At 33.6% G+C, this 24,189-nt stretch overlaps 1 long non-coding RNA gene across 1 annotated transcript; it reads left to right on the top strand.

Annotated features, from left to right (window-relative positions):
* The first annotated feature begins 510 nt into the window (after window positions 1-510).
* LOC124363020 lies at window positions 511-9,704 on the top strand. The gene is made up of 3 exons (XR_006922515.1): window positions 511-1,596; window positions 2,259-2,381; window positions 9,668-9,704. It is a non-coding gene; the product is annotated as an uncharacterized LOC124363020 (long non-coding RNA).
* Window positions 9,705-24,189: the final 14,485 nt, after the last annotated feature.

Here is a 24,189-nt window from a genome sequence, read left to right as displayed (position 1 = left end):
CTTACTACGTTACTAGCAGAATATAATCAGAATAAAACTCAAATATAATAAACTGATAATTTTTTTGTAATGAGCAATTTAGTGATAAAAAAAACTGAATATGTTGCAAAAAATGTTCATTTTTCTCTAAGAACTTTTTTCCTAGTATTATGCTTAAGTACATGACTGACTTCTTGTTTTTAAATGCCCTTCAAGAAAAAAATATAAAGTACTTTTTATGAGTGAAGCACAAAAAAGTGTTCATTGGAAATAATTTATATGTTAACGTAATATTTTATAAGTATAAAGCAAATTCAAATTTCAGTGTACAATAAATACTTTAAAATTTGAGTTTTATTTATGGTTACATAGATTATAATTTTAAATAATTACATAAGTAATGCAAACAGTAATACAATTAAGTAATACTGCATGTTTTATCTGTATTGTAGAAAAATCATCCATATATTACGTATCCTGAAGGGATAATATGGCGTTTCAATGAATAATTGCATGGGTTAGATTTTTTAATTGATTGGTTAATCTTCTGTTTTATTTATTGTTTGAAAAACTCAGCAATTCATTTGTTGTAATAAGCTTTTTTAGCGATAAAAGTAAACAATTATATAAGCTAATTCTCATATAATAGTGGACTTTTTTCAAATAAAGAAGTTTTATGAACTGGAAAGGCCAGAAGAGTTTTGTGTCTTCTTGTATTATGATTGTGGTGATTTTTTTATTGATCAAAGGCGTTTTGATTTTTATGAACAATAAAAAACATTATGGTGGTGGCAGTATGTGGTTATTGTTTTGGTTCAACAATTCAAAAATATATAAACATAGTAGTGTGAGTATTTTAACTTTCTTAAATAGCGGTCGGCAGCTCTCTGTAAGTTTGCATCAACCATTGCTCGAAACAGATTTTTGAGCTAATGAATACTTTTTCAAAATCAGGTGATGAACCTCAGAGTACAATACAGTATTTCAGAATCGGTTTTACATGGGCAAAGTATACAATTTTACAAATAGAAATAGATACAGAATCTGCTAATATCTTCATTGCAAAACAAAAAGAGCTTAGTTTGTTTACAAAATAATTAACGTGAAATTTTCAGTTTAAGTTTTCATCAATTTTTACTCCTAAAACATGTGACTTGACTAGGTTTAATCTCCTACATTTAAAGATATTTATATGGTTATTTTTGTTTTAAAATGTGTTAAATGTTGTTTTTCTTGAAGTCAAGAAGTTAGTATTTGGAAAGTCATTTGGTACATTATTAATGTAGACTAGAAAAAGAATCAGACCTAAAATTGAACCCCATAGAACACCACCATAGACAGTGTTTTCTTAATTCAATATAATTTTAACTGAATTATCATTCATGATAGTTCTTTGTTTTCAAATTTGATTCTAAATAGTTAAGTGCTTTCTTTTAATTCCAATTTGTTATTTATAAGTTATACACTAAAAATGTATTCTGGCACTTTTCACACACACATTTTTTCTTTACAGTACTCAAAGGGTTAACTCATGTGTAATTAAGTGATATTTATTTTATAGATTAAACGGTTCGTGTTAATAAGGGTTTTTATAAGAAGTCCGTTACTGTTCTTCAGGTATGTGTCAAAATATTCGTAATAAAACATTAGGTTGCTGCTAAGGTTTTGAACATTTGCCATTATTATATGTTACGAAATTATAACACCTCATTTGGAGAATTTAAATCTATCCTCTACTTCAAGTGTCAAAAGTACAAAAAAATTTACAAAGCAGTTTTACTTTTTATTATTGAGAAGTACTTTAGTAACTAAAACTAAAATAATAGTTTCTAATCTGTATTTGTATTTGCACAGATGAATGCTTAATTAATATAAGATTAATGTAATTGAGTTTTGAACCGTTGACTGAATAATAAATCAATGATACCTTAACATTTGGTTAAACGGATTTTAAAAATACAATAAAATGATTTGTGGGCTGTAAAATAAGTTTTATTGAAGCCCACAGCCCCTAATTCAAAATGAAGTGTTTTATAAACTTTTAAATCAATGCTTTAGGCTACTAGAAATTTGTTTTATAAGTTTTAAATCAATGCTTTACTAGAAATTTGTTTTATGAATTTTAAGTTAATTAATAAGTATATTTTTACAAAAATTATGTTACAAAGTTGGATTCTTAAAATTTTTAAAAATATACAGCAATAAAAAATTTACTATTTATTTCATAAACATTTTGTTCTAAATTTTACTGTTGTTAAATATAACACTAAATGTTTCAGGTAGAAAGAGATATGGCTGATAACTCTTTTACTTACTGTGACAGTGACGAAGAGGTTTTTTGGGGGAAAGTTACAGAAAAAGATATACGGAAGCGTGCTTTATTTGGAAATTGCTTTGGACTCGTAAGTACTCTACACTTACTAGATGTTAGACAACTGATATTTGTTCACCGTTTGGCTATAGTCTTGCATTTTTACACATGGAGATAAATCACTATTAAGTCAATGACCACAGTGGGGGGAGGAAACACATTGTCTGCCCTCAGAATAGTGATTGATATGTACTGGTATTCATCCCCAAACTGTCTGCGTTTCATTAGTGTTATTTTTGTGGGTGCAGTGTAATGACAAGAAACATGTCTGCGTAGTGTAAACAGAAACATAAAACTTAGTCTCTTTTTATATTTTCAGGAAAGTGAAGAAACTAACTACTTTATACCTTCTAATTCAATGGAATAATATCATTTTTTCAATTTAAAACATTCATTTTTAAATTAAGTTATTTTGTGTTTTTCTTCTTTATATCCGTGAACTTTAATAAATTTTACATTGAATAAGAATAAAGTTTTCTTGTCCGTAAATAATTTATTATTGATTTTTCATAATTTGGTAGTACTCTGGTTGGATATCTGTTGGATTACCGCGGGAGTCCTGTACTCAATAATGATGCCAACTTAGGAGTTAATATTAAAAGAGCTTCTAGATTTTTACTCTATTGTTTTAATTAGGACTTTTGAGTTCTGTTTTGTTCATTTGGCTGTTTATTTGAGTAAGATACTGTTGTGTACGGGTTACGGGAATCGGAATAAAAGACTGAATTAGTTTACATCATCGACTGTGCTCGGTTAAGGTTGGAGGGTAACAGAGAGAGAGACAAGGGCAGGACACTGGAAGTGGTAGGTGGTGTGATCTGGTGGCGTGATGAGAACAGCCAATGGCATTTATTCAAACTAATCACCCCATATGACGTCACAGCATCATAGATCATACAGTTGGTCTTTGGCTGTAGCTTTAACTTGCCAGTAACAATTTATAATATGTATAATAAATTATTATTATAATTATTATTGTAATTCAATACATTACAGATACAATCATCTCCTCAAGGTTTAGTCAGAGCAATGACCTTATCTGTGTTTTTAGCTGTGGCGATTGATAGAGCATTTCTCTATTCTGTTTGTGAGTCAAAATATCCTTGTCTGTGGTTCTTGTAACAATTATTCGCATCTCAAATGTCTTGGTTTCATCAGTTGATTTGGTATGCAAAGTCTAAGAATGATGATGAGACTTTAATCATTGAAAATTGAATCAATTCCTACTTTATATAAAAAAAAATGTAGAGGGTTTCCTGTGCAATCGTTATTGCTAAAGTATTTCAGTAAATTTAAATATTTCTAAATTATATTGATCTCGTTAAATATGACATTAGTATAATGGGTTAATCAATGCTTCAGATTATTACTGACTTAGTCCTCCTTTACTCTTGGATTTAGTTTTTTCTGGGTCAATACATTACATTTCCTCCCTTCCAAATTTCAAAATAAATTGAATTCACACAAGTCATAGATAAATTAAACAATACAAGTGTAATAATAAATATATAATAAAACACATATAAATATAAATAACACATATCATTATTAAATGTCATCCTTAAGTACTGTAAGTTATTTACAAGTTTAATTTCTCTACAGGTTTCCTAATACGAGTTGGGTATCTGTTTTGTATGATCAGCTGTTCTAGTGACAGGAGAAGGAACAGCTGAGGGTAGAGAAAGACGTATGGTCTAGAATGAGGGGTAGAGTGATGTGACATGGAGAGGTATGATGCGGTGAGGAGGGGGAGAGACCAGCTGATCTAGTGAGGTCAGTGTTACTAATTCTGACTGGGCTTGGAGTTGGCGGACACTGAGCGCCTGTCTCAACGCTCCCGCAACTGGTAACGGTCCTGAGAATGGTGGAATTTTGACTGTCACTGTCAACAATACTACTGTGTAGTCCCTATCAGCTGATCAATATGTCTACTCCAAATTAGACCAGTTTTTTGTCATAACAGAATACATTACATTATTTAACTGTTTTTTATTTACAATGCCCTCTATCCATTTGTCTTTAAGAGCGATAAATCTCTCACTAATACAGATTGATTAGGAAATAGAATTCTCGTTTTTCTACCGCCAAAATATTCTTTTTGTTTGTCCTGTTTTTAATTGCACAGTTCTGGCTATATTAGGTCTGAGTAAATCTAGCCTGCATTCTTAGTGGTCTATTAAACATTAAATTTGGGCAGGTGTCTCGTTAGTAGTGCTATGAACGGAGTTTCTGTAATCAAATAACATCCTATTCAAGGCTACTTTAGTATCAATATTTTCTTGAAAAGCCAATCTTATTTTACGTTTAGCATACTTAACTGAGTTCTCAGCCTGACCATTAGACTGAGGATGATAAGCTGGTGAAAATGTATGTCTTATACCATTAAGTTGCATGAAATTTTTAAATTCAAACTGAGGTAAATGGTGGGCCCATTATCACTATGGATAGTGACAGGTAATCCAAATCTAGAAAATAGTTCTCTTAACTTTTCTATAGCTAGCTTTAGCTGAAGTAGGAGCCTACTTCAAATTACTTCCAACCACTTAGTGTAAGCATCAATTACTACCAAGTAGGTCTTATCCTTAAAAGGACCCAAGTAATCAATATGCAATCTTTCCCATGGCATAGATGGATAGTGCCAAACATGTAGATTACTCTTACTAGGACTAGAACGTTCCATAAGACAGGAAGAGCAATTTGTTCGCTAGGCTTTCAATGTTTTCCATCTATATTTGGCCACCAAATATAGGATCTTGCTACTGACTTCATTTTTACAATTCCCAAGTGACTCGCGTGTAACTCATTTAATAATGTAGCTACGCAACTTGTTAGGAACAACAATTCTATATCCCCACATAACAATGCCATGCTCAACTGTTAGCTCGTCCTTCCTTTGGAAATAAGGTAACAATTTCCCTATTTCTCTCCCTGACAAAAAATTTGGCCATCCGTACATCACATAGTTATGTATTTGTTTTATAATAGGATCATTTTGGGTTTCAGCTTTTACATCTTCAAAAGTTAAAGGTACTGAACTTTCAGCGATACAGTGTAAATAGGTACCTTTCCACCTTGGTTCATTGTTATTATTTACAACGTGTTTAGTGCTTAAATGGTAAGCGTGATAATGCGTCTGCGTTACCATGCTTTTCTGACCTTAACATACTGTACATCAAAATTGTATCCACTAAAAAATAATGCGTATCTTTGTAATCTGCTTGCTGCGAAAACAGGGTAAACCCTTTTTGGTCCAAATATGCTAATTAAAGGTTTGTGAATCAGTACACAATGTGAATTTTCGGCCATACAAATATTGATGAAATTTTCCTTACTCCATATACTACTGCTAAAGCTTCCTTATCTATTTGTGAATATTGACATTCTGCTGGTGATAAAGTACGAGAGTGGTAATGCAATAGGTTTCTCAACGCCTTCAGGAGTTATGATACTAAGTACGCAGCCCCAGCCCTGTCGAGCTTTGCGTCTACTGCTAGTTTTACAGGCAACTTTGAATCATAATGCGCCAAAACTGGTGCTTTAGTCAAAACATCCTTGACATGGCTAAATGATTTGAGACATTTTTCATCAAAATCAAATGGCACGTCCTTTTTTAACAAGTTGTACAACGGACTCAAGATTGTTGACAAATTTTTGATAAACTTTCCATAATAATTTACCAAGCCAATAAAAAGCTTTGACTTGGAGTGACAGATTTTAGGTACAGGTGCTTGATTTATAGCTTTAATTTTAGATTCAGAGGTTATGCAGTCCATCTTTAAATCGATACTAAAACCAAGATACTCGATTTTGTCCTACAAAGAATGTACATTTATCTTTCTTTACGGTAAATCCTTTTTCACTCAGGCGGCGTTTACAAAACCTCTTGCAACCTACTTACATGAGTTTTCGTTATTAGGTGCGGTGATAAGAATATCATCCATGAACACTGATATGCCTTCTAAATTATGCAAAGATTGTTCAATAACTCTTTGAAAATATGCCTGGGGCTGATGAGATTCCATAAGGCATTCTACAATAATGAGAAAAGACCCTTATGCGTGCTAATTGTACATAATTTTTGTGACTCACTATCTAACTTTTCAATGAGAATGGTAATCGGTCTTGGCCTTAAAATACCTAGGTCTAGCATTTTTCTTTTAGATTTAGTTTTACTGGTTCGCCTGTATACTGACCTAGTTTCTCAGTGAACACTTCTGGAAATTGATTAGTTAGCCTCGGACGTCATTGTCTCGAAATTAGCCTTGTTATCTATAGGTCTGTTTATAACACACAAGTTATTTTTAAACGAAATGTCAACTCCCAGTACTTTAAGCCAATCACGACCCATTAAAGGATGTGAACCTCCTCTAATCACAATACAAATCTAAGCATTTATGTATTTTCTCATAGCAAACATCAACATTAACTTTGCCCACAGGTATAATAGGTTCATTAGTGTACGAACTCAAAGTTAGGTCGTTTTCTAACAATTTACAAGAACTAAAATTATTTTCATAAAAATCCTCACTACACACTGTGACACTAGCTCCAGTATCAACTTCAAATATGGTTTCTCGACCTTGCACTAGGACTTTAATCTTAATTGGGTCAACTCTAATTCTTTTTACGGTGAGTTTCATTTACTTTAAATAAATTCTGTATGTCCCTCGACATAACTCTCAAGATTTTCATCACTCTGAACATAATTCTTAGAATTATTTGAATCTGACAGTTCTGAACTATCATTTACAAAATTATGTTTCTTATAATCTTTGTTTTTCTTGTTTTGAAAATTAGACTGATAAGATATACCTTTCTTAACCTTTCGAAAGCTGATTGTCTGGTAACTTACTAATTTCAGTAGATCGACATACCTTAGATATGTGATTTCTTTTACCACATTTGTGACACACAACACCAAAAACAATTTGCACTGCTTCCTATAGTGACCACACTGCCCACAGCACGTACACAGCACCTTGACTATCGTGCCTTGCGTTGTAGCTCGCGCTGGCCACCACTGCCGCCGACTCCTCACATGTGGGTGGTGATGCGCTGCCATCCGCTGGACCCGGCTGCGCCCGTTCACTGTCAATGCCGCCGCATTCTTCTCCGCCGCTTCCACTGAGCAGACGATTTTCACAGCCTGGTCGAAGGTTAGGGTGGTCTCTCCCAAACAGCCTCTGCTTGGTCGACTCACTCCTGATGCCGCTCACCAGTCTGTCTCTGAGATAGTCGTTGAGGGGATGCGCCAAACTCGCAGTATGCAGACAATTTCTTGAGGCTGGCGATGTACTCTGCGACTGATTCTCCTTCCTGTTGATTCCTTTTGCTGAATTTGTACCTTTCAGCTATGAATGATGGTCTTCGGGTACAAATGGTCCTGAATTAACTTCACTAATTCAATCAAACTTTTTCACTGAAGGTTTTTCCGGCGTAACATAAATCACGTAACAAACTGTTACGTTTTTCACACCCACGACTGTTAGTAACGTAACTAACCTTTTTGTCGTCACTAATACTGTTACAGTCAACGAATAACTTCAAATCGTTCAACATACGAATTCCAAGTTTCTGCACTGTTGTCGAAGTCACCGATTCCGCCAATAATTCCCGCCATTTTTACTGTTTCACTAAATAAAGACGAAATGTTCTAATTTATGACCTTGTCTTCCAACATCAAAATGTACCGATTTTGAGTCCACGTGACGCCAAACTACAGACACACTTCCTCCCACTATAATTTTCGGAGAAAATTATTTACGCACAATCGAACAGGTTGCATTGCACTCGCGGGATCGCATCCCATCCTCGTCGCCAATTGTTGTGTACGGGTTACGGGGAATCGGAATAAAAGACTGAATTAGTTTTACATCATCGACTGTGCTCGGTTAAGGTTGGAGGGTAACAGAGAGAGAGACAAAGGGCAGGACACTGGAAGTGGTAGGTGGTGTGATCTGGTGGCGTGATGAGAACAGCCAATGGCATTTATTCAAACTAATCACCACCCCATATGACGTCACAGCATCATAGATCATACAGTTGGTCTTTTTGGCTGTAGCTTTAACTTGCCAGTAACAATTTATAATATGTATAATAATTATTATTATAATTATTATTGTAATTCCATTACATTTACAGATACAATCATCTCTCCTCAAGGTTTAGTCAGAGCAATGACCTTATCTGTGTTTTAGCTGTGCGATTGATAGAGCATTTCTCTATTCTGTTTGTGAGATCAAAATATCCTTGTCTGTGGTTCTTTGTAACAATTATTCGCCATCTCAAATGTCTTGGTTTCAATCAGTTGATTTGGTATGCAAAGTCTAAGAATGATGATGAGACTTTAATCATTGAAATTGAATCAATTCCTACTTTATATATAAAAAAAATTGTAGAGGGTTTCCTGTGCAATCGTTTTATTGCTAAAGTATTTCAGTAAATTTAAATATTTCTAAATTATATTGATCTCGTTAAATATGACATTAGTATAATGGGTTAATCAATGCTTCAGATTATTACTGACTTAGTCCTCCTTTACTCTTGGATTTAGTTTTTTTCTGGGTTAGAACAAGTTACCTTTCAAATTGTAGATTATCTGTTCTCTGTTATATTGTCATATTGTACTGAATCTCATTCTTACAAATTTGGTAGAATTGACCTCTGCCCTGGAGGATGTTGTACTTGTCCGGGAAATATGGGTCTACCTCATCTTAGAATCTACATCCAGGTTTCAGTTATCTTAAGAATTTTGTCAAACCAAGCAATTTTCCAACATTTCCCAATTTTAATAAAATTTTGTAAGGAGGTTACCTTTTAATAGGCTAAGAAAAATTACCAAATTTTATAAAATAATTGTTACCCATTTTGGATTGATTTGTTTGATCACATTAAGTTTGTGCTAGGCTGAATTAAGTTTTGTATCACCAGTAAAATAGTAATGCCGTTGTCGCATTGTACTGCTGCTCGCTATACCAGCAAAAAAGTAATTTAAGATAAAATAAGATATACCAACACACAATTCAGGCAGTAAGCCGCATCTAGGTCAGAAAAAATCTTTAAAATTAATATTTTTCAAAGAAATGTCATCTACATTATCAGACAAGCTCCGAAAAGACGAGAAGACTGTAGGAAAATAGGAGCTTGGTGCTGTGCCCTTGCCACTGTGAACTTCCCTGGCGGTCAGCGGCACCACACCTGGGCACATTTGCTTAAAATTGTCATTTTGTTTTTGAAATTTTCTATTTACCTTATTTCTGCTTCCTGTACATTAAAAGAACCAGAACAATTCATCTGAATCTGTTTATTTGTTTCCAGACCTGTTGTAAGAAAGCAGCACACCCAGGCCATCAGCAACTAAGAAACTTGCAGGAAAGCAGTTCCCAAGTTTTTACCCGATGTGTGCTCAATGACTCAGTTAAACACAGTTTTTCCTGCTAACTGTGAAGAACTTCCAAATATTGAGGAACCAAAAGGTAGTTTCAAACGTAGAAAATTCTGCTATTCTGAATGATTCACTCAACAAAGATGAAGATGTTGACAGTGATGTAGTTATAATTGACTTGGATGGCCAAAATGATTCTGTAGTGATCATATCAGATGATGAAAACTTAACAGGCAATGATGAACTTTGTCAGAATCGTAGTGGAAATAAGCCTACTGTAGGAACCGGAGAGGATAAGTTTTGTGATACATTCAGTGCTATATCTACAGAAGATAAAATTGAACACACAAGCCGTATTGAAGTAGAAAACTCAAGCCAAAGTGCTGATAAAACTACTGATGATGTCCTTGAAGAACCTGAATGAATATCTGGGTAATAACAGCACTGTGTCTGATCTAAGCTTCAAACTCGAAACAAAAATTAGAGTGTGGAATTCTTGAAAAATACCAGTTCTTTGTCTAATGAAGACTTGGAATTCAATACTGCTGACACTACTAAAGAGAGTAACAACATTTTAGGAGTTGAACATGACCTTGAAAACAAAGCCATAGTTGAGTCTAGAAATGTTGAAGACACTTTTTCATCAGAGGAGTTGAATGAATGTAGAGAGGTATCTGAAACTGAGAAACTAGTTGAATCGAATGAGGATGCAGTGTCAATGGAGTCAGCTTTGGAAAGTGTTGCAGAAACCAACAAACGTGATACAATAGATCCATTGTCTGTGGAAGCATTAATTCAAGCTTCAATTCACTTAGGAAAACCAAGACGTCATCTCATCAGAAAATAAAACTAATAAAGATATCCTTGTTGAGAAGCCCTCTGTCGAATTGAGTGGGTTAAGTGACTTTGATTGTTCATCACTGAATGGTGTAAGTGACAGCATTTTAAACATATCCCATGGTTCCTCAATTTTGACTAGTCCTGTGGTAAAACCGCTCAAAAATCATGTGGGTTTTACATGCAAAACGTCATGTACGAGGATATCAGATTGTGATGGAGAGCTGCTGCTTGATCAAGTGCCCAAACGTGTAGAGGAATCTGGAAGACTTACACATGTCAGGTGGATGAACCTGACTTTTATAACAAGGGGAGAGCAGTCTCATCGAGTCCGGGACTTCAGCTAACACTTGGTTCCCAACATTCCTTTTACAAGTCCATGCTTGAACGGTAGTGACAGTAGCTACTTCACAGCATGCACTTGACGCCAACAGTAGGCATCCTACTTCCAGTTCGTTTCAGAGCTACAGAGACAATGCTGACAAATCAATAATTCTAACTGAAGAAACTGAAAAATCAAGTGCCTTGGAAACAAGTTTTGAAATGGTTCATGAAAAATCGGCAGAAAACTCTTTCACAGACACTTCTTTGGCCACATCTGTGGGAAACACATCAGGACAGGTTAAAACTAAAAGTGTGTCTAAATTACCGGTATTTCAAAGTAACAACAAGTTTACTCAAACCCCCAAAGCTCAATGTGAAACCAGAGGTGTTGATGACAAGCAAACTACAAATGGGCTAAAAAACTTCCATTGGATGCAAACAAGACCGTTTCAGCCCATAAAGAAGCAAGTGAAATTTGAAAACAAAAAATTCCATCTACCAGCTCTCTAGCAAGGCCCACAAACCTTCCTAAACTTACACCAGTAAAAAGCACCAGTGGATATCCCATGTGTAGTAGACAAGTTGAAGACTCCGACTGAAAACAAAACACCGGCTCGAGGAGTCATAAGTCAGTTTTTCAAGATTAGTAAAATCGGACACAAAAACACCAAAAATGAAACCTGTGAATAAGAACCTTGCACTAAGTGAGTCAAAAGAAGAAAAAAGGAAATCGCCTGCACTTTTAAATGAGAAAGACCGTTATAAGAACATCATCAGTCCTATTCGAGCGTACATAACACGTTCTCCAGTTGTTTTAATGAAAAAAGAAAATGTGTTGGATTCTGAAATTCATGTAACTGGTAGCTGCAAAAAATCTACGGTTTCACACTTGCCAACACGGATACCATCAACTCCAAAAGATGCAGCAAAGGCTACAAAGCGACTTGACCTTTGGAACGGTGAGAAATTACTTTTTACGTTTTGCATGCCTCATACAAAATTGCAACTGTAAGAATTAATCTTGTGTTAAGGTTTATTTTATTAAGGCCTTATAAGTTTTTAGTAGTAAAGTAAATTAGTTAAAATTGCATAATACTTGACATTAACATGAGAGAAGTAAAAATATTTTTGAAGAACTACAATTTCTTTAAAAACAACCTAGAAACAGCCACTGATATTGAAATTTCTGGCATCCAATTCATGACTTACTAATATTTCTGTTTGTACTAGGGATCACATTTTTATTTGAATAATTTTATGTTTCTTGACAGTGTACATCTTAACATAACAAATTAACCTCATGGGGGGGGTGGGGGGGGGGGGGGGTGGGGGGGGGGGGGGGTGGGGGGGGGGGGGGGTGGGGGGGGGGGGGGGTGGGGGGGGGGGGGGGTGGGGGGGGGGACAACACTACAAGGTCAAGATCTACGAAAGTTTCGGATGCTTTAACTCTCTGAAGTAAATGACTGCTGATTTTCAACTATAGTGAAATGTTTAGTTCATTTATTTTTTTAAGGGCTGTGTGCTAACAGTGCTTCTGAACGCACCGAATAACCAGATCAACACCGAATTAAAAAGATTTAAAAATTGCGACGAAAGAGAAAAGTCAAGCAGATTAAGTACACCATCAAAACGCCCAGGAGGGTCAAAAACTGTTTGAACGATTTTTTGCTAATGTATCAATCCGAGCTAACCATTTATAATTTTCATTTACAAAAAAATGTTTTCCAACTATCTATATGTTAGGCCAACTCAATGAACTTAGGAGAAAATGTAAATTTCAAGGTCAGAAAAACTAGTTCTCATTTATTTCTGGCGATATGGATATTTAAATGGGGAGAACCCAAAACAGTAAGAAAATTATTAATTGATAAACTCGGACATTCGTAAAAAAGAATCTTAAATTATGAGGTGGGAAGGGTATATTCGTTTCATCAGGTGCACAATTGAGTGGCACTTTCGATGACTATCCCAAAGCACAGGCGCAGCGAACCGATTCTTCTACAGACATACCGCAGCTATGGTGGGAAGGTTGATTCAATGCGAATGTTGATTTAACTCCAGTTCACCATCCTCAACGTGCAGCAATCTGAAATCTGATCGCTGTTGTAGACTTTGGCTTCTTAAATTTGAAGTCCATAATCGTCTGAAGGGATCAAAAACTGTCGGCGAAGAAAAACGAGAGAAGTTCAAAACGATGATGCAATCAAAATAAAACCTCTTCAACTATATTGCACAACTTGTTTGAAAGTCTGGGTTTCTCTGATGTTCAAAACGATGCGGGGGGTTTCGTTTTTGTTTAATACCCGAAAAAAATCAACATATGTGGTTTCTTTATGTGTGTATTTGCCTAAATCATCTTTTCGGGGAAATGATTTTAGTAGATTAAATGACATGGAAGATAAAATTTAAAAAGGAAGAGATTAAGAACCATGCTATTCTTACGTTTAATGGAGTTAAGGAAAGCTCTTGTTTTAAAGAAACGCCTTATGGAACGTTAATCAGGTTTCTGATGGTTTTCATATCTTTTTTTGAAGAACTAATGCAACGTTATAGGAATATTTTAAGCACATTATAGGAATAGCAATCACTCCAACGATTACTAGTGGTGCTAATTACGTAGATCTAACCTTTAAAAATACCGTTCGGGTTTCTAACATGCAATAGGAAAAAACAGAAATTTTAAGGAAGATACTCACATAAGAGGCACAGCTTTTACCCATTAAGGTGGCAAACCACTCAACTTCCTCGATCTTGGTAATTGACTGGACTATCGGCAACCCAACTACGAGGTTGTACAGAACATTTCCAGATACGTTTAATTGGTAAGATAAATAGGGTAAGTAAACTATTACGTACTTCATGTTTTTTTAAGTTCAAATATAAAACGTCGGAAAATATTATTTACAAAGATAATAGATGTATCAAAACAGCACTAGTGAAACTATTCATTCCGTAAACACCGAGTTAACAGATTACAAACAATGAAATATAATTAAACTAACAGATATAATATTCTCATTTTGAAGTATATGAAATTAGCCATGTAAATAAATTTTTAACTAAATTCGATTGATCCAAAAGTTAGTACAAGATTTGAAATAGTGTGGAGGAATGTTTTATACATTGATTTTAAAATAATGTATCTTTTATAATTAAGCCACCCTGCTTGCATATTCATAAAGCATAATGAAATCTTACAAGGCTAGTGAGTATATCTCAAGAAGTAGATATAAAATCAATAATCTATATGATCAAGAAATGTTATACTCAATAATGCTTTAGTTAACATTAAAAGTGGGGTCAATAACGTTATTGTAGGTCAGTTCACTTTTTCCCAGGAACCAGAAACTTTATGTGGTGGAAAGCATTCAACGAAATACTAGAAGGTATTCTATAGGCCGGGATTTGTAAGGACCTTGATCTTTCTACAGTATAAGGTAAGAGCTATCGAGAACATTAACCAGGCATATGATCTGAATCTAGGAGGGAGAAATTTCTTAGGACATTAGAATCTGCAAACAAGCACTTTTAGAGCAGGATGATCTTAAAATAGCCTGGAGTGTTTGTCCGAGGCCTCCTAGAAGTTACGTTAACGTATATCTGGGACATTGCACCCTCAAATTGCATGTGGCTTTTAGAAGACGGGAGGTTTTAATAGTTTCAAAACACCAGGTCACAACAACGAGATGAAATATAATGTAATAAATTTTTAACTGGTGAACCTGAAGGTTTTAGTTTGTTATTTGGGTGGTACGAATAAGCTATATAAATATACACAGAAATGTAATGTTCATACAAGATGGTACCACATACAATGGTTTTTTTTTGCATTCTTGCGAATTCTCCGATAGTATTTTGCGATTTGTTTCTTAGTTCCAGTCTATCCTATAAGAGAATGATATGTAAAGCCCGACCACAAGCTGAGGCCGAAAGGAGAACGAAAAGCAGTAAAGGCCAAGGTAAAAATATGTGAAATCGGGTTAAAGAATAATGCCTATATTTACCATAATTATTTTATCAATAATTATAAGATTTTAAGCTTTCCAACATTCAAAAGCAAGTAAAGATCGATAATTCATAATTAAGCCACATTTTTTTAAGTAGATAATTAATATCATATGTTTTAAAAGATGGCGGACAGTTTTAAAGGAATTTTTAAAAAGCTTATAAAGCACTTCATCTAATAGGATAAACGGTACTGAAAATTTATTTCGACTAATAAAAGTTTTGCTACATTGAATTATTAATACTTGTATACTGTGGTGTAGATGTAATACCGTGTATTTAACAATATATACGGTATATTCTTTGTACCATATCGTATAGCCTATATAATGTCTATAAGAAGTTTATATAGTTGGACGATAAACTATTAGCATGGTACGTACCACCGACTTAACGTACATTTTAAGTCACCGGAAGCTGATATAAATAAGTAGTTTGGTTAAACTAAAACAAACAGGTAATTGTCAACGAACATGTCCTTCTTTATAATGCATAAAATTCCAAATAAATAAACCTTTCCCAAGCGTAAATTGCAAAAAGAGGATCATGTAAGTAATTACACCTACTATTTACTAGATGGAAGTGTAAACCGTAATAATACTACATTATACTATTAGGAATTCTACAAGGTTAACTCAATTTTATCTTAGGAGAATCCGTTATCAAAGATAATGGAGCGCATGTAAAATGGACATATCATCATCACATCAACATTATCAACTGGAATAATGCATTACAAATATTTTAATTCTTCTCCTACTAAGATCTCCCAATTTAGTAAAAACATATTAGGGTGAAATGAGATGAAAAATTACCTTATTAAAGGCGCAGTTACAACTATAAAGTCCTCTACAGCATTTAAACTCATAAAAACCCCATTAATAACTAAATAAAATTACTGTTCTTCAAAATTAAATAAACAATATATTAACATCCTTAAGAGTGTTGAGTACATTGAAAAGTACTAACATGAATTCAACTGTACCTAACTTAATTAATCTACAGTTGTTGCACATTGGTTAGCAGTGTTTCCATTTAAAGCGGCTTTGTTACACAGATAACAAAATAAGTACAATGGAAGTTGGGGACAGTCCCGCCAAACTGTCTACTTCTCTGACGGACAAGTAAAGCCTGCGATAATTTCCCCGGAGGAAGTGAGCCGGTCTGCTGCCCAACTTCAATAGAACTGCGTCCCTGCAGGCGTCTGACATTTCCTTCCCGGCTTTGGCGGTAATTGGCATTAGACTGGAGGCCAGAACAATGGCGCTGATGTGAAGACAGTGTACAGCTGGAATGGAGGGAGCGCGGGAGTAATACATTTTACTCTGGATTAATATTTCCTGTAACAATCATGTAGGTTTAATTAATTGTTTTATCCGAGAAAGGGGGAGTTTAATGCACATACCGATTTATTAACACCAATCAGTAATATTTCAATTATTTAACATAAAGAGTTATAATGACAAATAAAAGTATTTATTGGTGTTGCATAGTACGTAGTATACTTATCATGAAAATGGTTATTTATGAATTCTGATATAACTATAAATTTTTAGTTTACTAAAGTCAAAAATATTTTTACCAATGAAGCATATTATTCTGGTCGTTTCAAATTATAATAAATATGAACTATTTCGTTGTACTGGTGATACTAAATAACAAATTGTTTAATTTATTTCCCATATCATAATATAGTTTTACTAATTGTTGCACTTAACTTGCTCTAATTTAATTACAAAATTTATTGTTCCGACATTAAATATTTCGCGGTGAATCGTCTTATTTTTCCAGTTATAAAGGTTTTTTTCTGTTATTTAAAGTGTCATTTTCTTCACTTCCATTTTCTTCTGTAGAGCAAACGAGACAGAAAATTAGTTCTGATATATTTTGTAAACACCTTGAGTTTATAACGAACGCGACCTTAAATGTCGAGGAAAGTTTTATAAATATTATCTACTTCTGAATTAGTTTTTTTACTTGAATTTGAACCCGTATATTTGAGACCTAACTTTTGTTTCATTAAAATATTACGCAGATTTCAACTACCATATTTTAAATATAATTTAAAGATTCTCTACAATGTTTTTATTTTATGAGGCGACTTTTGAATGAATAAACCTCACTTTAAGGTCTGACAGGCGCAACCTCATTATTATATCGTTGGAAAACCATTCAGCCGCCGTCAGTCGGAGGGCAAATAAAACGGCTTTGCGAGAAAATTGGACTTTAACCATCGTTGCCGAAGTGAGAAAAACATTTTGCGAGAATTGTTATTGGGTAACATTAAAGGATACCACGTCATATCCGACGCTTTAGTGGAATATTGCGTCTATAAAATAAGCGAGAGCGGTCTGGGCGCCACTCAGCTCTCTCTGGATTGTATACTGATTGCATTGCTTTCAACTCAACAAGCGGGCACTTATATCTGTAGACCATCTTATTATTAGGAAGTCTTTCTAGTTTAACTGTGACACAATTCTAGTGGGAAAGATTAAAGGCTATCCAAACTTTAATAATAATATTTTGTGAGCCTTTTTAACAAAATGATAATGAATGTACCGTATAGAGAAAGCTAATATTATTATGTTATTGCGTATATAAAAATGATATGTTCCAAAATTCAATGAAGGAAACTCTATATTGGGTTTTAACTACGTAGCACTATAGTAAATAATTTTTACAAATTTCTGATAAACAACAAACTTGTTTAAACAAATTAGAATCTAAAATTTGAACATTTAATACAATAGTAAATATTTTTTAAAAGTAATATGAAACTATTTTTAAGACCGTTTTTTTATAGAAAACGAATAAAGATGAGTACTTTGTATTATACTTAGTATTTTGCGAGTTATCTGTGAAATAGCCGGCTCGCTATAAACAAAACAGTTACACAATATAAGTGATGCAAAAGTGTAATAACACTTGGTCGGGATGTAATTAAGGACAACAAAACGAGCGTTTGTCCTAACCAAAACATCATTTCACCCAAACTTGCCTGCTTTATTGGAAGCTGTGCGGGGTTTATTGCACGTGAAACGACTGAAATTTGCTAATAAACTCCTTTATCGTTTACGATTTAATATAAGATCGTAGATGATATTTACGATTGTTGCTAAGGCTCAGTTGGTTTGTCTTGTATTTCATTTCAGAAATCACACTCCGTTTTACAATAGTTATTTAATTATAATTACAATGAAGAATTAACTCTTTTAGCTTGAACTTAGGTTTGTAATAAGTAGTAAGTAAGTGGTCGGTTTAATACTTTGATTGTAAATAAGTTTGAGAAATATTACAAACATCTACGTACCATAATATTTGCAATAATATTAACCGTAATGTTCTAAGTATTATATGCATGTCTCTTTACTATTTTGGTAGAAGCAAAACACGCGAGTCAGGCGAGAGCTGAGATAACAATGTGTTGGTTGTAATGAGCACCCTTTTAATTACAACTAATTTATAAAAAGACCATCTTTAATGATGCCCGCTAATGACGTGCTTCTTCTGTTTAATGAGGAAGTGTAATGATGTGTTGATCATAAATTGGTTAAATTAATTAGCAAGTATGACGGCTACTCCGGTGTACAGATGGACGTGTACTTGACATCCATGAGTCCGGGACCACGTTATCTACAAACTTGAGTCAAAATCACTGCTAAAACAGAACGTTGTCTGCTAAGATCTCATCAGCTGTCAATCTTATCCAGAGCTGATAATGAACTGGTTGTTTCTACTAGTCTCTTGTGGATTGTAGACAATACATACCATTGGCGAGTACCCATAACTTTTATTGCTGACCTTGCCATAAACTATTTATTCCAAATTTATTTAGTTTATATTTGGATACGTAACATTTCCTTTCAAAGACGATTTCCAGTAATGTTTTTAATTTGTTACAATATATTCTTGACTATTATAGTTTATTTGTAAACGCTAAATTAGTTCATCATTGGTAAATACAAATTCTGTTCTTCAAATAAAGATGTTGAAACTGTGGATTTAATACTTTTAAATAGTTTAATGAATTATGTAAAGGTACATTTGTATACAAATCGATTCTAAGCAAACCGGTGTGCACTATTAGAATAAGAGAGCAATAAAAAACCGTTAATGCTGAGATTGGAGCAATAAAGTTAGACTATTAGATAAAAACGACTGCTAATTTATGCTAATCCTGCAACTGAAAAGCGTCTCACGTCTACAAGAAAAACGTTTTAAGTACTTACTATAAACTGGTAGAGGTCACCTTCCGGTGTAAGATTATTATATTTCATTCATGATTTTGTGTCTGTAAATGACTCAATTTTCACCTACATTGAAGAGATATTATTTTTTAATTACTACTAATCTATAAATAGGGTAAGATCAATTTCAAATACTTTTAGTAGAATTCAGGATGTATTTATGTCTGAAAATAGTTATAATTTTAAAGCAATATCTATTTGACAATAATCACATAGGAAAAAGTATGCACAATTTAAGAAATTATTCTTCATCACTTTTTAAGATCTGTTACTAATATTGAACTAGAAATTTAAGTTATCAATGATTCAAATAGTTTAGTACTTTTAAATTATATTTCTCTTGCTAATTATTTAATTCAAACAATTTTAATATGGGAATAAGAAATAAACACGTATTCATTGTTAATAATTGTAGGGATACTTAGTGAAAATATTTTTGGACCGTAAAATTTGAAGAGATTAAGTCGATGGATATTTTCAAAAAACTGCATGAATTGTACAATCTAATCAGAAAATTTTGATTAAAATACTTCCACACGAATAAAAGTTCAGTAAAGCAATGTGTGTATTTGTTTAAACACCACTTTCAGGTTTAAAGTATTTAAATTTAAATGTTTCAATTTGAAGAGTATAATATAATACTGTGTTTTGTCTTACTCTGGATTCTAGGAGTCCAATGTTAACAAACAATTACATAAACCTCAAACTGTATTACAAGTCATTTCACTTCGTTCATTACGCGAAGAAGCGCGTCATTAGCGGACATCATTAATTATATTTTTATAAATCCATTGTCATTTTGGAAAGCGCTCATTACACCCAACTCATTTGTCACTTCAGCTATTGTCCGAGCTGTGCATTTTGTTAGAATTCGAAATGAAAGTCTACCTAAATAAGCTTTCCATTATGAGATATGTTTTTAAGAATATTGTTCAAATCGATTGCCAATTATATGTTTTTGAAAAGAAACATACAAAGTTGTATGAAATTCGCGCATGATTAAAACTGGGACATTTATTCGAACCCTACTACTATCAAACGATTCGCTCGAATATCTATGTAGCCACTAGCAGTTATCGCGGGCCTTCCAACTGTGTGAAATTGTAATTTTGGGAAAACTGTGAAATCGTGACCATATTCATTTTAAATGCCACTACAAACAATTCTGAAAATAAGTAATATTCACTGAAAAGGTATTGCCAATCTCTTGATCCAACCACGTTATAATAGCACCCTTAGTCGGAGGGTGAAACTGTTTTTATAATTACCTTAAATATATCTCAATTTATTGTTCAATACTGTATGATATTATATTGAATAGCTCCAATGATTTCAGTAACAATTGAGGTTTTTAATTCTAGTTCTAAAGGGGATTAAAGGCGAAGTCCTTAGTGTGGGGGGGGGGGGGGGTGGGGGGGGGGGGGGGTGGGGGGGGGGGGGGGTGGGGGGGGGGGGGGGTGGGGGGGGGGGGGGGTGGGGGGGGGGGGGGGTGGCTTCTGAACAATTTACTGCAATCCCTACATAAAAATGGCTTTCCGTTGAGCTTCTATGATTTTTCAAATATAAGACTACATAACAAATTTCGCATCAAGTTTGCCCTCCGCCTCCTAGTGCAAATACAGGTTAGCAGAAGTAAATGAAGAAGAAATTACCTACAATCACAAACATTCTCTACCTCAAGCTGTATTGACAGCAATAAAACATACAGAGATTTGTCAAGATTAGATCTACTAAAAAAATGTCTTCATGGTAAAACCCAGAACGTGAACGAATCTTTCAACAATGTAGTGTGGAACCGAATCCCAAAAAATGTGTTTGTTGGAAGAGAGACGCTTGTATTAGGTGTTCATGATGCTGTTCTAACATTCAATGAAGGTAACATTGGAAGGATCAAGGTTTTAAAGGAGTTAGGAATAAAAAGACTGTGGCAAATACACCGTAAGCACATTGAAGAGCCTCGATGAAGTCAGGATAAGGAAGACAGATCTGAAAGCAGAGTCAATGACTAAGGAAGCAAGAATAAAGAAAAGGAGACAGTTATTTAGGTGAGGAAGAGGAAATGGAATGGTAGCTACTGTCCTGGAGGCTTCTAAAGGTAATATAAACTTATAATTATTTCGATTTTTTGTTTTCCGCTGTTTTTGAAAATTACCGGTTTTTAATTTATATGTACCTTTTTCTCAGAAACTATAAATGCTACACACATGAAATTTTTACTGGTTATAAAGTAGCCTTTTAGAAGTATGTAGCTCTAGTGTTATCAAATTTCATCAATAAATAAATATTTAGACAAATATTTTTATCTTAAAATATAAAAATAAAAAAAATAACACAAATATAAATTTTTTTTTCTTTAGTTGTATCAATTATTTTACAAAGATTTTAGAGGTATAAATAACAATATTATATCCTACACCTTGTGTAAAAATTTCAACTTCCTAACTGTTATGAGTTCTGAGAAAAAGGTACATAAAGTTACCTTATTTTAACATTGGGCCTTATGGACCGTTCAACTCCCCTTAAAGTGAGGTTTATTCATTCAAAAGTCGCCTCATAAAATAAAAACATTGTAGAGAATCTTTAAATTATATTTAAATATGGTAGTTGAAATCTGCGTAATATTTTAATGAAACAAAAGTTAGGTCTCAAATATACGGGTTCAAATTCAAGTAAAAACTAATTCAGAAGTAGATAATATTTATAAAACTTTCCTCGACATTTAAGGTCGCGTTCGTTATAAACTCAAGGTGTTTACAAAATATATCAGAACTAATTTTCTGTCTCGTTTGCTCTACAGAAGAAAATGGAAGTGAAGAAAATGACACTTTAAATAACAGAAAAAACCTTTATAACTGGAAAAATAAGACGAATCACCGCGAAATATTTAATGTCGGAACAATAAATTTTGTAATTAAATTAGAGCAAGTTAAGTGCAACAATTAGTAAAACTATATTATGATATGGGAAATAAATTTAAACAATTTGTTATTTAGTATCACCAGTACAACGAAATAGTTCATATTTATTTATAATTTGAAACGACCAGAATAATATGCTTCTTTGGTAAAAATATTTTTTGACTTTAGTAAACTAAAAATTTATAGTTATATCAGAATTCATAAATAACCATTTTCATGATAAGTATACTACGTACTATGCAACACCAATAAATACTTTTATTTGTCATTATAACTCTTTATGTTAAATAATTGAAATATTACTGATTGGTGTTAATAAATCGGTATGTGCATTAAACTCCCCCTTTCTCGGATAAAACAATTAATTAAACCTACATGATTGTTACAGGAAATATTAATCCAGAGTAAAATGTATTAATCCCCTCCCTCCATTCCAGCTGTACACTGTCTTCACATCAGCGCCATTGTTCTGGCCTCCAGTCTAATGCCAATTACCGCTAAAGCCGGGAAGGAAATGTCAGACGCCTGCAGGGACGCAGTTCTATTGAAGTTGGGCAGCAGACCGGCTCGCTTCCTCCGGGGAAATTATCGCAGGCTTTACTTGTCCGTCAGAGAAGTAGACAGTTTGGCGGGACTGTCCCCAACTTCCATTGTACTTATTTTGTTATCTGTGTAACAAAGCCGCTTTAAATGGAAACACTGCTAACCAATGTGCAACAACTGTAGATTAATTAAGTTAGGTACAGTTGAATTCATGTTAGTACTTTTCAATGTACTCAACACTCTAAGGATGTTAATATATTCTGTTATTATAATTTTAAGGAGAAGTAATTATGTTCAGTTATTAATGGGGTTTTTTATGAGTTTAAATGTTGTAGAGGAATTGATATAGTCCTAACTTCTCCTTTAATAAAATCATTTTCCATCTCATTTCACGCTAATATGTTCATAACTAAATTGAGAGATCTTAGTAGGAGAAAAGTTACAATATTTGTGATACATTATTCCAGTTGATAATGTTGATGTGATGATGATATGTCCATTTTACATGCGCTCCATTATCTTTGATAACGGATTCTCCTAAGATAAAATTGAGTTAACCTTGTAGAATTCCTAATAGTATAATGTAGTATTATACGGTTACACTTCCACTAGCAAAGTAGGTGTAATTACGATCTCTTTCTGCAATTTACGCTTGGGAAAGGTTATTTATTTGGAATTTTATGCTTTAAAGAAGGCATGTCTTGACAATTACCTGTTAGTTTAGTTTACAAATTTATTTATCGCTCGTACTAAAATGTACAGCTAATAGTTTATCGTCAACTTATAACTCTTATAGACTATATAGGCTATACGATATGTACAAAGAATATACCGTATATATTGTTAAATACACGTATACATCTACACCACAGTATACAAGTATTAATAATTCAATGTAGCAACTTTTATTAGTCGAAATAAATTTTCAGTACCGTATCCTATTAGATGAAGTGTTTATAAGCTTTAAAAATCTTAACTGTCCGCCATCTTAAAACATATGATATTAATTATCTACTTAAAAAATGTGCTAATTTGAATTATCGATCTTTACTTGCTTTTGAAATGAAAGCTTAAAATCTTATAATTATTGATAAAAATATGGTAAATAAGGCATATTTAACCCATTACATATTTTTACCTTGGCCTTAAGAACAAATCCGCAAAATACTATCGGAGAATTCGCAAGAATGCAAAAAAACCATTGTATTGTACCATTGTATGAACATCCATTCTGTATATTTATTAGCTTATTCGTACCACCCAAATAACAAACTAAAACCTTCAGGTCACCAGTTAAAATATTACATTATATTTCATCTCGTTGTTGTGACCTGGTGTTTTGAAACTATTAAACCTCCGTCTTCTAAAAGCCACATGCATTTGAGGGTGCAATGTCCCATATATACGTTAACGTAACTTCTAGGAGGCCACGACAAACACTCCAGCCTATTTTAAGATCATCCTGCTCTAAAAGTGCTTATTGCAGATTCTAATGTCCTAAGAAATTTCTCCCTCCTAGATTCAGATCTATGCCTGGTTAATGTCTCGATAGCTCTTACCTTATACTGTAGAAGATCATGG

Source organism: Homalodisca vitripennis, chromosome 5, assembly GCF_021130785.1.
Source record: "Homalodisca vitripennis isolate AUS2020 chromosome 5, UT_GWSS_2.1, whole genome shotgun sequence".
NCBI classification, from domain to species: Eukaryota; Metazoa; Arthropoda; class Insecta; order Hemiptera; family Cicadellidae; genus Homalodisca; species Homalodisca vitripennis.
Note: the sequence above shows the minus strand (reverse complement) of the source record. Positions and strands in the feature narration are given on the sequence as shown.